Genomic DNA, 16,235 nt, shown 5'->3' with positions numbered 1-16,235 from the left:
GCCTCTCTCCCTAAATCCGTCTCCTTCTCATTCTTTCTTTTTCACCTTTAATGATAGCATTTCATTTTGGTTAATTGGAATTTCTGCAATAATGAAGCTTTATTTTGAAATCCATTCATTTTGCATCTCTTCACAGTCACTAACAATTCGGCTGAAGACACCGGATCCAGGCTGGCTTTTCATTGAAATAGTAATTTAAATTCTCTTCTTCTCTTTCATACTTTTAACATTATATTTCTGTCAACAATATATGCCACTTCAAAATGAATATAGAATCCCTTTTCTCTCTCTGCTATCATTGATCAAGAGAATATTTGAATTACACATACATATTTAGATCTCCTTTGCATAGATGTCTGTCTAGGAAGTTACATGTATATGATCCTGAAACTACAACTAGAATATTTTAGTTAGTATTTTGTTGATGTCCAAATGAAAGACAGTACAAAAGCTTTTGTATTTGTTTACTCAATCGAAAACCAAATAGTGAGCTCTTGCTACAGTTACCTGTGCTAGTGACAGGGCATCAAATGAGAAACATGGCTCTAGTCAGTATAGATCTTTCATGTAGTGGTTGATTCCCATAATGTACAAGTTAAGGAAACTCTGAGCTACAATTTCTTTTATGGTCTTCTCTACAAAAGATTCAGTTTCTTACTCGTATATTGGGTAAAACAATCATACAAGATTTTCTGAGGAGTGTACTGATGTTCACACTGAATGTCTATGTCCTAAGATTGGTCATGAGAAAATTGAGACTGTTAGTCAGACTATTAAATTTTAGTTCTTTTGACTCTAGCATACAGAAATATCATTCCTAGGTCTTAACTGTATATCTCCCAAGGGTTCACAAGAAAAACACAAAGTATTCTCTGTAGCTCATCTTGCCTCACTCTTCTTTTATTTCAAGCCTCGATTATTCTTTTCCTCTTCCCAAGGAAATGACAAAGTGATCTTCACAGGTATCAGGTGGAAGAGAAGAAAGATTAGGATTTAGAGAGACATCCTTCCTAAGTCAGCCTGTGTTATGAGAACACTGGGAAGTCAATGGTCAAGAACAGCAGGCTGTTCTTTTGCAGCAAAGACCTAGGTAGGCAATTCAAGGAATATGGCTTGTCAGTAGACCATCTCAACAAGGTTCTCTGACCTCTCCAATTTGCTGAAAAACCAAGGGATAGATACATCATCAACATTTCTTTTTCCTATTAAATGCTTTGGAGCATCTGTCTCTAGGGTAAAATGTTACTTTCACTGAAATTAATAAAGTTAAGCCTGCCACTTTTAAATTAAAGAGGGAAAAGCACTAGAAAATTGCAGGTTCACCTATATGGTAATCTTCCATTTGGCTCTGATATAATCTCCGATAAACCCTCTATAGAAGTTTGTTAGTTGACCACAGTTGTGGGGAGCCTTGCTACTCCCATGGTAAAGGAAGGTCAATCTTTATAAAGTTTCTAATTTTTACTTATGCATGATAACCACTGAAAAGACACAAACCAGAGGCAGAAGGCAAGTCACAGCTTTTCTGCAAAAATAGACACTCGTTCTCTGTTTAACTGCATTTTGTAAAGCGTCCTCTAATTTGACATGTTCCTGTGTGCTAGTATATCTTTAGTAAAATCTCATTATCTGAAGCACCATTAACCTTCCCCACCATTGGCATAGATAAGATGCACTCTCCATATTAAACACAAGCTCTTCAGCAGCTTGAGGACTGACCCTTAAACAAGAACTTCAGTAAGTAACCACAGTGAGATGTACAGGCAGCGTGAGCAGGAAGCACTGATGGGAAGGGATTTTTCAGGAGGTAACTATGGACAAAGGGAAGCAAAACCATTTGTAATAAGGTTTTTTTGTTTTAATTATTATAGAAGCAAATTATTTGTTATTTATAGACAATAATAGCAACCCAAATGTTACCAGAACTCAGTACCATGGATGTTACAGGCATGTTCATTCAAGACTTGTTGAATCAAATGGGCTAGGAAGGACAGGTGCAGTAAAAAAAACCATACTTTTTAAATACCCACAAAATTAATGTGGGAAGAGCTTCTTCCATGTGCCTCATAAAGAAATCAATTTGACAGGCTTGAATTTTCTCCTCTATGTTTGGCTTTGCTCAAGGTTATGATTTCAGTACTACCATAGAAGCTGTTGCTTGTGTTGTTGTGTGCATTGAAAAGTACCTACTGAGCAACCCCTCCCGCACTCTTTACTGGGACCCATTCCTAAATATGAAGCTGAACTGAGATTTTAGTAACTCAGATTTATTTCAATGGCTTTCTGGCACTAAAATGTCTGGAATTGGTTATATTTAATTATATTTGACCATTCTGAAGATTATAAGCCCCAAAGTAATCACTTGATTGATCAGCATTCCTGTACAACACAGTAACTTAAAACATTCTTCATCTAGGACATTTTAGTGATGTATTATTTCTTTTTATGTATGTGTGTTTATGTGTGCACACATGTATGAGATATTTGTGTCTGAGTACAGGTCCCCACATTTCAAGGTCCTTCTGTGGAGGCCAGAGAATAGCTTTCTGTTATTTATTCTCTCTTTTCACCATGAGTTCTGGCAATTGAACTCAGGTTACCAAAGCTACATTGCATAAACTTGTTGTAGCCAAGGAGCCATCTTGCTTATCTTTTTTTAAAATTATGTAGTTATACCATAAGTGTACAGGTCATAAAATTGACCCCAATGTGTGCAGTATTGTTTGAAATAGCATTATGGCAAGTGAGAAATTCTCTGAGCAGGTGCTATTTTATAGGTTGGGAAACACTAAAAGGAGAAAGTGGGATTGAAACTTGAAACATAAAGAATGAAATGGTGACCACATGGGAAAAAGAAAATGAATGAGTTTAAACAAAGTCTGAGTTTTCTATTGCATAAACTAGTATCACACTGCCATAGATACTTTATGATCTAGCACATCTTTTGAAATAAAATCATTGTTTATATTCATTGAATTTAATAAATACTTTCTGCATAGAACAACATGTTGGCATTAGTCAAATTTATATAGAAGTATCAAGCCCTTTATGAAACTCATAATCTACTAATAGTTATAATTTTAGGCAGCAAAATGGAATAAAGGTAAAACTTTCATTCTATTAAAAGGTACTGAAGAGATTCTGCCTAATTCAGTCTTGTATAGGGGCAGGGGAAGCTTCCCAGAGCTTATTTCTGATGCCACAGGCATCAGTAGAAGTGTGCCAAGGGGGATGTTATGCATGAAAGAACAAGTCTCAGGCAAGAGAAACAACGAATATAGAAATTCAGAGGCAAAATAGAGGTTGGTGCTTACAAGGAATTGAAAAGAAAATAAGTGTGCTGGGGACACAGTGCCAAGGAAGAAAAAGATGAACATGGGTTGGAGAAATACAGAGACTAAGTCTTCAAAGATCCATGCTAAGCAGACTTTATTTATTTGAAAGCTATAGGAGGTCAGACATTTTGTAGCACACAGCTATCCCAGATCAGCTTGAGTGAGACACTGAACTTTTTTCTACAAGTATCAACATTGCTAATTATGCAGTCATGCAAATCTCAGATATATATTATGGCTTGCAAAACACCAGTGTGGTGTTGTTTTTGAAAAATCATTTAAATATAAGATATTCATGCATATCTTATGAAATCACCCAACTCAAGATGGGGAAAAAACTAACAAGGGGGCTTCATGTCGATACCAGGGATATTTAGGCTGAAAATAGGACCCTTAATATCTCTTCAGACTTGAGTACTTCTGACTTCTGGATTCAATAGTCTGCCCTTTACTTTTTTGCTGTTTGTTTACCCCATACTTTCCTAAGTAAAAAGGTATTAGAAATGTATTAACTACAGCCACATAGGCAAGTGGACTAACTTTGCCTGCCTGGCTTTATTCTCTTCTATTACTCCTAACTATCTCTCTCCACAGAACTGAACCCAAGTCAAGATCCTCCTACCCTTTTTATTCATGGCAGAACTTCTAATAGAGTTAATGCTTCTGAACAAGTTCTTCTAGCTGTTCATGTAGAATCTGTTTCCTCTGGTATGAGGTATATACTAGATTCTACTACCTTTCTTCAGTTCTGATGCCTCCCTGGAGTTTAGTATTGGCTTTGAGCTATTGTTTACATCAGAACACAGGCATTTCAACTCCTTAAAAAAACGTTAAGGCAACTCTCATTCTTCAATTAAGTAATTTTGTAGCAGAATGTAAACTCATGTAATTCAGATCCTCTACCAAGACAAGTGTTCTACTCTTCAAGATAAAGATCTGTTTATTCAATGAATTCAATGACTTATTTCATTAATATGCTAGGCTGCCTTCCAAAGATGTGTGACACACATTTCTTATGGACCTAAGTCTACCAAATGCCTCTTTGAAAGTTATGTTTCCTCTTCTATAGCTACATACCACAAACTTATGCAAGCTTCATATATATTTGTGTTAGCATCATTTGCAAATAATACCTAATGCTTTCTTTTTTTTTTGAAGGCACTGTAGATTCTTAAAGTGTCAAATGTCAAGTCTTGAGGCCTAAGTTGACACTGCAACAGAATCCTGGGGGGTATATTTTGACCTTAGGAAGCAGGGCATGGATTCTCATCTATGTATGTAAGGGAAAGGAGCAGGTAGTTTCCTTTCTGGCAGCCATTTCCTGCTGGAGCACAGCCAAGAAGCAGAAAAAGTACACAAAATACTACTAACGGTCCAAATAGCTGCTAGATGCCTAACTGCTGTATTACCTAACACTTATATTTATTCCACAGAAAGGCATCGACTCCATTATCAACCTATTACAATCTAGTTTCAGTTTTCTGTGTACAGTTTTAGTATAATTGGCCTCTTTTTTTCTCTGTATATAACAAGTTCAAAACACCAGAATAAAAAGGGAACAGAGCCTGGGGCTCCCCTGCACCGATTCCTAGGTGATTTGCATCAATCATCTTGAGAGCTATAAGAAATGACACATGACTAGAAATTGATAAGTAAAAAGACACAGGAAAAAATTTTCAGTTTTTTGGGACTTTCAAATGCCAAGTGAAATAATAACACCTCTCCTTCTAGCTCTAAAGCATCACTGCATGAAAACACCATATTGTGTTTAATGATGATAGTAAGTCACCAGGAAAAATCTCTTACATTAGATTAAGTATCTTCTATTTAAGGAAGTGTAGACTTACAACATAAGTTTTTCTCTGTGCTCTTTCAGTAGAAAGGGGAGGCAGCATGTTCTAGTAACAACTACATTAAGACTCAATCCCCCCAAATTTCTTCCACTGATTCAGTGTCAAATACAAGAAAAAGCATTCTCTTATGTGCTCATCGCTGAAGATAGATGGGTAAAAAAAAGACATAGTTTTTATCTTCTTGAGACCACATTCTCATCTGAGAAATATAGAAGGGCAAAAGACATTGCAGCACAGGATGCCAATGGTGAACGTTAAGTATCAGAGTGAAATAAACCAATCTTTAAGATTTTAAATGTTGAGGCTAGTCACTGTGGGGTAAACAGATTTGAGAGGGGGGAAAACTAGACTCAGGAAGTATGTTTAATTAGCTTTTCTAATAATCCATGGGAAAGAAAGTAATAGTATCCAAGACATTGATTGTTGTAGGTAGGAGAGAAGATGGATTTTAAAAAGATTTTGAACATAGCGCAGGTAAGACATTGTATATTTTGTGTGAGATGCATGAAGAAACCAAGGGAGAACCCACATTTTGATGTGGATAACAGTGTAGATGGGGATGGTTCTGTTGCCTTTTGAAGTCACTATTTGTTTTCTTTATTTATGAAATGAGGAATTGAGATTAAATCATTAGTTCTCAATACAGAGAATTAACCATCCAGATCCTGGCCCAGAGTTCATTTAGCCATATTTGGAGTCATTTTACTTCTCAGCCTCAGGAAATCTGGTGGTTCCCAGCATCCTGTGGGGAAAGGATTCACATACCACTAATCTCTGCAACACACATGATAACCCCTTCCTATCAACAAAGCATTACTTGGGCTGAAATGTCAATGAGTACAAAATACTGGACTAGGTAATCTTATACTTAGATAACACTGACATCTACCCAAAGCTTTTGTTTTACAGATTTTTTTTACATTTTTGGTTTAATTTTGAGATTGCATTTTCTTTACAACATTTCTCTTCTACCTTTACTCCATAGCAACCCTTCCATAAACCCATTCCCACTCTTTCAAATTCGTAACCTCCTTTTTCATCATTATTTCAAGCATATATGTATTTGAGTATACACATATCTATTCCCAAATAAAACCCTTTGAGTCCATATAGTGTTACTTATATGTATGTTTTTATGGCTGAAATTTGGGCACTGAACAAACAAGTGGTATGCCCTTCCCTGTGGATGAGTACCTCTCTCCACTTCCAATTTACTAAGTTGCATCTAGTTCTTTGTGTAGGGCTGAGGCCTCATGCTTATTGACATTTTAGCAATAAAAGGACAAGCATTAATGACCTAGATAATTCTCATTTGTAACCCAACGAAGAACTACTATAATAATAATTAGAAAAAAGCGAATGTGGGCATATATGATGAGCACAATCTAAACCTGTTTTCAGAACCATTGAAGTTAGTAAAGTGCTGCTAATGGTTAGACTACACATCACATGGCATCTCATTTATATCTTCAAAATAACTATGATGCTTGGAGAGACCTTAGATACTGCTTATCTGTGGTTTTTTATGTCAACATACAATGTACCCATTTCTAATCTCAGACTAAGAGGAACTGGAAAAACTAATGGGAATGTAAAGCAGCTAATGACTGGCATTCCTCTTGGAATCAATCTTGCTGCCAGAAGGTCTGCTTGTATAGGCTTGGGGCTAGGTATTGTAGCATAAACAAACAGCAACAGAGTATCTGCCCAAGTCAGGGTATTTTTATATTGTTTCAACCTTAGGATGTAGTTTAATTTTGGTAGCAATTGCGCACTTCAGTTTTAAGTTATGTTGGGGCCTCCAAATAGGAAGGGAATTAAAACCCAGGACATCTCTGTAGGGATATATAGGGTCTCACTTAGAATTATCTATGATCATCTAGACAATTGAGTCCTTTTCTTAGGTCTTCATAGCACACAGTAGATATTTGAATACATGCTTATTAAATGAATGAATGAGTGAAGCTCCTATATTTGGGGGTGAAATTCCTTGAGTCTTTAAGAAACAAAGTGACTACAAATTTGCCTTTGCTTATTAATTGAGATAGTCAGTTTTCCTGAACTATATTAAATGCCTAAAATAATCAACTTACAAAGAGAATTTTATTATGACTTGTTTGGAATGTTCTAGTCCATAATCTACCAGCCTCATTGCTTTGCAGTCCTGTTAACACAATACACTATAGTTGCAAAGGAGTGGTAGAATAGAATTGTTCTCATGGCAGAACACAGACATAGAGAAGAAGATGGATCTCAATACCCCATTCTGGGCCATGTCTCCAATAACAGGAAGCCTCCATTCAAATAACGTACCTGTTGAATTGAAATCCCTTATCTACTTAACTAAGTGGTAAAGGTGTGGGTCTTTGGGGACTATACAACATGTGACCTTGCCCAGCAGATATTTATTGATAGCCTACTCTATGGAAGCAATGGTTGAGTTATTTAGGGATTCCCAATAAATTAAATATCACTTGTACTGTAGTTTAATTTTAAAGGAGTCTATTAAAGCACTTGAGGCAGGTAATTATAGTTGTTAAAATAATCAGTGTGGTATCAATGACTGTGGTAAGAAACAAGTGAGTTCTGGATACATTTGGAAGGCAGACCACAGAGAGGTCTCCAGGTATGGGGCATGCAGTAGGAAGTGCAGAGAAGCTAGCCATTGGAATGAGGGATTTTGTGGTAGGGTGATGGTTCAGTTTTGAACTTAACTTGAGATGTGTGTACTGCCCATCCAAGTAAGAATGTCAAGAAGGCAGTCAGTTTTGTGGATAACATATCGAGAGAGGTGGGGTAATTATAATACAGCCATGAGACTGACCATTGACAACTATGGAAAAGACCATCCAAAATAAAGGTATACTGTTAGAGAGAAGTAGCAAAAAATGTAACCTGAGAACTTTAATACTTGACCGGAGACTAAGCCTACTTATCTGCTTGCTATAGGATAAACAGAGCAATTGGCCTGGGACTTTAGTCTTAGCTTTATGCACTGTATCCCATTGTGTATTCCCTTCACAGCACCAACCGCTAAATCCTCTGTGTGATATTTAAATCTCAAGAGGGTATTTGCTTATAAATATTTATAATTTCCTGCAGGCAAATATAATGATTATTAATCCCAGCTGAATAAGAATCCATTATTACCAGGGTGAGGAGCCTTTTTTTTTCTCTGCATAATTCGTATGCAAATATTTTGAAAAGCAGTTTGAAAAGCAAGCTGCCACCTGTCAGTTTGTGTATTCGCAAGGGAGGGAGAGGCACCATCAGCCCTAGAGTCTGGGAAGAACAAGTCCTGCCCTGCTGTACCCACGCATCACATCTTCATCTTATTGCTTGTAGGCTGAAAGGCTCCTGTACCAGGTATTATTTTATATAGCTCTATTCCCAAAGTTGTTGCTCAGTATTTACAACCTTTGAAAAAGACACTCTCTCCCTCTCTTCCTCTCTCCCTCCCTCTCCCTCTTCTTTTTCCTCTCCCTTTCTTTCTCCCACTTCCTCTCCCCCATATATCTTTTTCTGTGTGGTTCCCCCTCTCTGTCTGTCTTTCTCTCTCTCCCTCTCTTTCTCTCTTCTTCTCCTCCGCTCATATTTGTTCTTCTTAAAGTACAAACACAAACTTAGAAATGTGGGTTTCAAAATGAACAATGAGAGACAGGAAAGCTCCTGATATAGATTTGATGCATTTCTCCAAGTTCACCCTGTTCCTTTTTCTATCTCCTAGGCGGAACTGAACCCCAAATTCTTTAAAATTGTTTTGCTGTAGTTTCCTTAGCCCCTAGGCTTTCAGATTCTAAATTAATCAATCTTGATTTCTAAATTATATGACTTTGCTGATGCTTGTTTTTAATGCAACAGGGTCTTGCTGTGAACATATACATGCTTTCTAAGTTAAAAGTCTCCAGATTGGAATGCAAGTAACTTCAAGGGTACACAATAACTTTCCAGGGAATATTCAGGAACAGTTTTTAAAGAGATGGTTGTGAAATTCTCATTTTTTAAAGTGTTATTTCCTAAAAATATATCAGTATTTGAGTCTTGTGCTAACCATCTTTTTGCGTATCTCCTTTCAATGTCATCCTTCATCTGCTCTATGAAAGAAAAGGATATTCTGTATCCATACCACATCTTACCACAATGCAATTCATTCTCCAATTCTCATTATAGAAGGCTGTATTCTGAATAGGGGTCTGCTAACTATAAGCACACCTTGGCTTTAAAAGTGCCTTTGTAAATTCTACATTTCCTGGTGGACTAGTACTCTATATTGTAGTGATATTTTGTGTTATAATAAATAAAGCTTCCCTGATGATCATAGTGCAGAGGTAAGCCACTAGAGGCCAGGTAGTGGTGGCACACACTCTTAATCCCAGGACTCAAGCCCACCATGGGCTACATGAGATTGAATCTGTCTAAAAGGGAGAAATAGAACCCACATAAAAGTAATCCCAGCACTTGGGATCCCATGCCTTTAATTCCAGCACTGAGGAGGTGGAGACAGGAGTGCTATTTCTGGGTGGAGAAAGGCACATAAGGAAGAGAAGACAAGAACACATTGGAGAGTGAGATTTGGTGGAGATACAGTGCTATCTAGGCAGTCTGAGGATTGACCCTTCAATCTGAGCATTGGTAGAATTGGTAGAGATAAAAGACTTACCTAATGACTTACTGCTCTGCTTATCTGATCTTCAGGATTCTTTATTAATTTTTATTGAGCTCTACATTTTTCTCTGCTCCCTCTACTTCTCCTCTCCCCTCCTTTTTAATCCTCTCCCAAGGTTCCCATGCTCCTAATTTACTCAGAAGATCTTGTCTTTTTCTACTTCCCATGTAGAATAATAGATCTGTGTATGTTTCTCTTAGGGTCCTCATTGTTATCTGGAATTGTGATTTGTTTTATTTGCTTTATGTTTAAAATCCACTTATGAGTGAATACATATGATAATTGTCTTTTTGGGTCTGGGTTACCTTACTCAAAATGATGTTTTCTAGCTCCATCCATGTGCCCCAAACATTCCAGATGTTATTTTTTTCTACTATGCAGTACTCCACAGTTTTAACCCCTATTTCTGACTCTGGATTTTGATTAAGTAAGACCAACTAGAATTTGTGCTACATTATGTTATCCCGTGATAACTTTTACAAAGAACATTAAACTGAATTCCTACAGCAAACAGCCACTTAAACAGAGAAGTAGGACAGCGTTTTCCAAAATGTAGTCTATTAAGAGATTATTTGTACTCTAAGATGTCAACTTTATTCTGCAAAGTTAATTTCTTCAACATAGTATGTTCTATGTATGTTGAACTCTTTTTTACAGGAAGAAATCATTGATCTTGATGTACAGTAAATCTCAAATATCTATCTATATTTGTCTGTCACACCATTTTATGGCATTTCAAAATGATCTATGTTCCAAGTTAATATTTGGCATATACTTTAAATATGAACTGTCATAGGCTCATGTGTGTAACACATGAATCTTTTGTACTGGAACTACTTCAGAAGGTGGTATAAATGTTAGGAAGGAAATCTACCTGAGAGAAATCATGACTGGGGACACGTCTCCAGATATTGTGTTTTCCCTTGTCTTCTTATATTCCCTTTCTCTGTTTCCTGACTGTCCCAATGTGAGTAGCTTCTACCACATGGGCTCCACCACTATGATGTATTATCTCACAAAGTGTTAGGAATGAATAAAAGTAAAGGGCTACAGACAAAAACCTCTAAAAACATGATTCAGAATAAGTATTTCTTCTTTTAAGTTACTGTCTTGTGTTTGGGGTTATAGCACCAATAAAATACCATATATATCATTTTATGTTTAGATATTAGTTACTCAGATTACTGCTGCAAGGTGCTGGGGCCACTTCTAGTCCTGCCTGAATGGAAATAAAATTGACTAATTTGCTCTATGAAGGAAAGGCATGTGGGCAAGCTTAAGGTTTCAGATAAGAAGAATGCAGAAAATAAAATCAGCTATAACTGTTAGCAATTAGTACCATTTAAAATAAATCTGTCACTCTGCACTTAGTAATAAAACATGTTTCTTCTGGGTCAACACACAGAAGCTGATATAGCTGTAGTCCAAGAGAGCCAGTCTTTATATCAAGCTGGCAGGAGAATTTGGCAATATAATCCACATGGTAGTGAGTTTGAAGGTATAGTTCATGCAAGATTAAGGAGGTCATGCAGCACAGCAAAGGGCAGATACTGTATATGAGGGTTGGAAAAGGTCAGGTACTGTGTATTAGGGTTGGAATACCTGAGGAGGGGCCATTGGACATCAATGAATGAATCTGTGAAAATGACACTTTGGCCTCAGTGGAAACCCTAGCACATTAGTGATGTCAGAACATAGGACAGCTTCCAAGGGGGCTGCAAGACTCAGAAACTGGCATAAGACTCAGAATGATGCTGTGTGTACTGCAGGTGATGTAACTCATATCTTAAATAATCCCATTTCTATTAATCTGTGTATAGCCACATGGTTATGGCTTACTGGGTAAAGTTCCTGCATGTTTTTTCCAGGCAGTGGCTATATGGCGTCTCCTGACTCTTCTTTATTAACCAATGGTATTCACAATACACAGAGGGGAATCCCACATCACCTCCCCTTTTCTATCTAAATAAAAAGGAAGGTTTTTAACTTTAACATAGTAAAATTATATATAACAAAAGAGGTATGAAAAAAGAATTACAATTACAATATTTATATTTACTTTATCTTTTATCATAACTAAGGAAAACTATAACTATTTATTCTTTAACTCCATCAAAGATTCTTGAAGTATATAATATTACCTAAGTAAACAGGAAGTGCATTGTAAGCAACTTGAAAACTCTAGAATTGACAGAGACATCTCGTTACCTGGATAGTCAACTAAAGTTCTCCTGTACTATTGGGGCATACAATCTTCAGCCCACGGGCCCATAGTGTCCAACAGACATTTCCATGAAGCAGAAAATTTGAAAATCTGTTCTGCTTTGTAGTGGCAAAGACTGTCAGTTGCTTTCTTCTGTGTTCTGCAGGATGTCTGGCAGACCCTTTCATGAAGCAGGCACCCTGAAAGACTGTCTTCTTTAGTCAACTTTAGTAGTTATTTTTCTATGAGTCATGCATGTCCAGTTCATAAAGTATAATATCAAGCAGTCCATGCATGAGCAATTTCTTGCCTAAATGGCTAGCAAAGTCCATAAGGAGCCTCTTTGGTGCCCATCTTCCTCTTGAAGTTATTGTTGCTGCAAGGAACAGATGTGTCTCACTGTCATGAAAAGTCTTAAGGTCTTAAAACATTTTAAATGTCACATTCTAAATGTCTCTGAAAGATATGAAGAATGCCTATCTAACTGAAATATATCTCTATATATCTTGAAAACTAATTAACATGACTACAAGTTTGACTATTACAGATGACTATCTATTAAACTATATTTCTTAATTATACATTACATTTTAAATGAGCTGCACAAACACAATACCTTAATCAAGAGCAGAAATATACATATAACAATATTACCTAAAATTTGTATCAATAAATCGAGATCCATACCAATGCAAAATATTTATCTTTATATCATAGCCTTCTTTAAATGTAAGCAAATATTTATAACCAATATTTGGGAGTATGGGTGTAGTTCTCTTCAAATTGCTTTCTGCATTTTGTTGAGTGAAGTAATTTTTTGGGAGGTGTTCATGGAGACCTTTCAGGAAGGTCTTGCTTCATCAAACCACATTAGTCTGGGAGAAATCCATAGGCTCTCATCTTCTGTGGAAACAAAGAACCTCCAAAGCAACATATCCTTAGACCAAATTTTAAAGTAAAGAAACCTTTGAAACATATATGTTGGTTTAGCTTAACAGTCCCCAGAATCAAATGTCTCTCTTCAGTCAAAAAATTCAAAGAAAACACAAAAATATTCATAATCCAAACTCTCTGTATATTTTCCATCTTTACGTGGCTTATTTTTCTTTACTTCTTTTAATCTATGACTGTCTGTACTCTGTCTCATTAAAGAATTTGTTTTCTTTAAATATTTTTTTTAAATAATTTACTTCTTTTTTAACTCTCTATGCTCTTTTTTTTCTCTCTCTCCCAAGTCTATGTACATTTATCCAACCCTGTGACTTATTTAGAGATCTTTTCAAATGGATTTGTCTTTAATGCTTATTTGTAATCCTTTTCTGACTAGAACTTCTTTCTTTCTTTCTTTCTTTCTTTCTTTCTTTCTTTCTTTCTTTCTTTCTTTCTTTCTTTCTTTCTTTCTTTCTTTCTTTCTTTCTTTCTAAATGTTAAGTGGTCTTGGCTACGACCAAGTCTGCTTTGCCTTTTGGCTCAGCCTAGTCCAACATGGTGGAAACATGTTCACTGCCTCTGCAAGCCATGCAGAGTGCTCCAGTTTCAGGTATACAATGTGTCTATGTCATACCATGAATCAGTTTGTAGCACTCTGTTCACAAACTCCATTTAAATGCGAGGCCTCCTGAAAGAGTCAGCATTTGCTTGTGATGGAGAACCAAGATGCTGCAGTTTTGAAACTATGTGGGTCTGTTTTTGTTGTTGTTGTTGTTGTTGTTACTACAGGAATCAGGAAGACCTCTCTTAGAGGAGCTGCAGCATGCTGCCTGCAAGCAGAGCCTATAAAAATATGACTAAACGTTGCTTTTTAGTGTCTAGAATTCCTCTCATGTTTTATGTGGATTTAGCTAGCACACATTGGAGTGCCAATTTGTAGTAGGAGGCCAATATATAGTAGAAGGCTGCTAGTTAGTTCCCAGCTGCTCAGCCCTGAAATAACCATACAGAATGATATTATTTACAACACTGTTTGACCAATAGCTTAAGCATATTTCTGGCTAACTCATATCTTAAATTAACCCATTTCTATTAATCTGTGTATAGTCATGTGGCTGTGGCTTACCGGATAAAGTTCCAGCACATCTGTTCTTGGCCACGGCTACCTGGTATTTCCTGATTCTGCCTCCTTTCTCCCAGCATTCAGTTTAGTTTTCCCTGCCTAGCTCTACTCTATCCTATCATAGGCCGAGGCAGATTCTTTATTAACCAATGGTATTCACAGCATAAGAAGGGAATCCCACATCACTTACCCAGTGTAAATTTTTCATAAGTATTTATAATTTTCACTGTACAGACATTTCACTTCTCTGATCATATTTATTTCTTGTTCTATTAAAAAAGGGTTGCTTTCTGGATTCCTATTTCAGATATTTCCTTATTGTCATATAACAACACTAGAAAAAGAGGAGCAATAATTTAGCAAAGGGGCCAAGATCCTGATGGGGATACAAACTTAAATAATCTACCTGAGCTAAAGGGAGCTCACCAACACCAACCTGACAGCAGAGGAACCAGCATAGGACTGAATTAGACCCTCTGAATGTGGGTGACACTTGTATGACTGGGACAGTCTATGGGGTCACTGGCAGTGGGGCCAGGATTTATCCCTACTGCTTGTAGTGGCTTCTTGGGGCTCATTCTCCATGGAGGGATACCTTGGTTGGCCTAGATATAGTGGGGAGGGCCTTGGTCCTGCCTCAAAATGATTTGCTGGACTTTGTTGACTCCCCATGGGATTACTTACCCTCTCTGAGGAATGGATGGGGTGAGATAGTGAGAAGGTAAAGGGATGTAAAATGAGAAAAACTTAAAAAAAAATTTCAAAAAGTGACTGGGCTCTGAAAGAGACCCCAAATTTTAAATTAAAACCCTGAGTGAAGGTAAGTGCTTCCAGGGCCTGTATATTTTTAGGAATCCAGTCTACTGGTTCTTCAGTCCTATTGAAGTCTAGTAGGGTGTCAGTTTGAAGTGGGAAATCCAGATTCTACTAAATCTTGTTATGCTTGAGAGGGTCCTTATTTGTTTTATAGCTGGTGGTCCCATAGATAAAATGAGACACTTGAAGTGACTGGAAAGTCTCCTTGTGCCTGGGATTATTGTAAATTTCAGGAACTAGATCTTTGAAAAAGAGATTTGGGTATTTGAAAGAGAAACTTTCTATCTACATGAGGTGATTTCTTTAAGTTAGAAGAGATCTGAAGTATGTTTGATGGGGGATTAATATGATCAGAATTCCTTATATCAAAATCTCAAAGAATTAAAAAATATTGTTTAAATAAATGAAAATAAATTAATTGTATACAATCTGAAGTAGACTACCCCAAAGAAAATTTTAGGAACTGATAAGTCTTTGTCTAGGGCTTATCTATAGAGGTTAACACTAACCCAAAACCCTGGGGTGAGTTAGAAAAAGAAAGCTGCTGAGTAACCTGAGTGTAGAGGTCTTGCCATTGGAAAACAAATAGTAACTGAGAGTCACAGTGGTCAGCAATACAAAAGAAATCAACCTTAAGATCTGACACTATGAGCCAAAAAGAGTTGGAGGGCATATGCCCCAAGAGAGTATAAGGATTGCCATCTACTTTGCAGATCAGGACGACAGCCTAATTTATAGCCCTTGGATCCCACACCATCCGGTAAGATCCATTGTTACTGTAATTTTTAGGTTAGAATAACGTGATGGGCTTCCTTGTGATATTTTCCAACACACACATCATTATATTTTATTTTAATTCATTTTAACAATTGTTTTAGCGTGACAAGTGAAATTAGTGGTTAAAAGTAATAAAATGGAATGTGACATGGATTAATGCCAAGGTGAATGTCTAAGTTAAAATAATAAGAAGATAGAGAACCTAACTTACCATTGACTTAATGGAAAAACTTCTGGATTTCTTCAATGGCTACTTAATTGTTCAGTTGCCTTTAAGTTTGACACATGCTAAATGTAGTACATATGTGACCATGGAAAAGTGCTTGCATGTAGTAATAACGATGTGTAGACTGATTGTGTGAAGCTTGAGCTTTGGAGTCAGAGGTAGGTTCATGTCCCAGTTGCATTTTCAAACAATGATATCTTAGGTCATTTATATTTCAGTTGTGTTTTAATTTCCTCACCTTTAATTTTCAGGACTAACAGCACACATTTTACAGTAACATTAAGTGATTAAATGAATAATACATAT

General features: G+C 36.7%; 1 protein-coding gene across 1 annotated transcript in view; it reads left to right on the top strand.

The window, feature by feature from the left end:
• Positions 1–16,235, top strand: part of Rtl4 (retrotransposon Gag like 4) — a 294,576-nt gene that overhangs the window by 219,246 nt on the left and 59,095 nt on the right. The window lies entirely within an intron of this gene.

This window comes from Chionomys nivalis, chromosome X, assembly GCF_950005125.1.
Source record: "Chionomys nivalis chromosome X, mChiNiv1.1, whole genome shotgun sequence".
In the NCBI taxonomy this organism is placed as follows: Eukaryota; Metazoa; Chordata; class Mammalia; order Rodentia; family Cricetidae; genus Chionomys; species Chionomys nivalis.
This window is presented reverse-complemented; position numbering and strand designations above follow the sequence as displayed.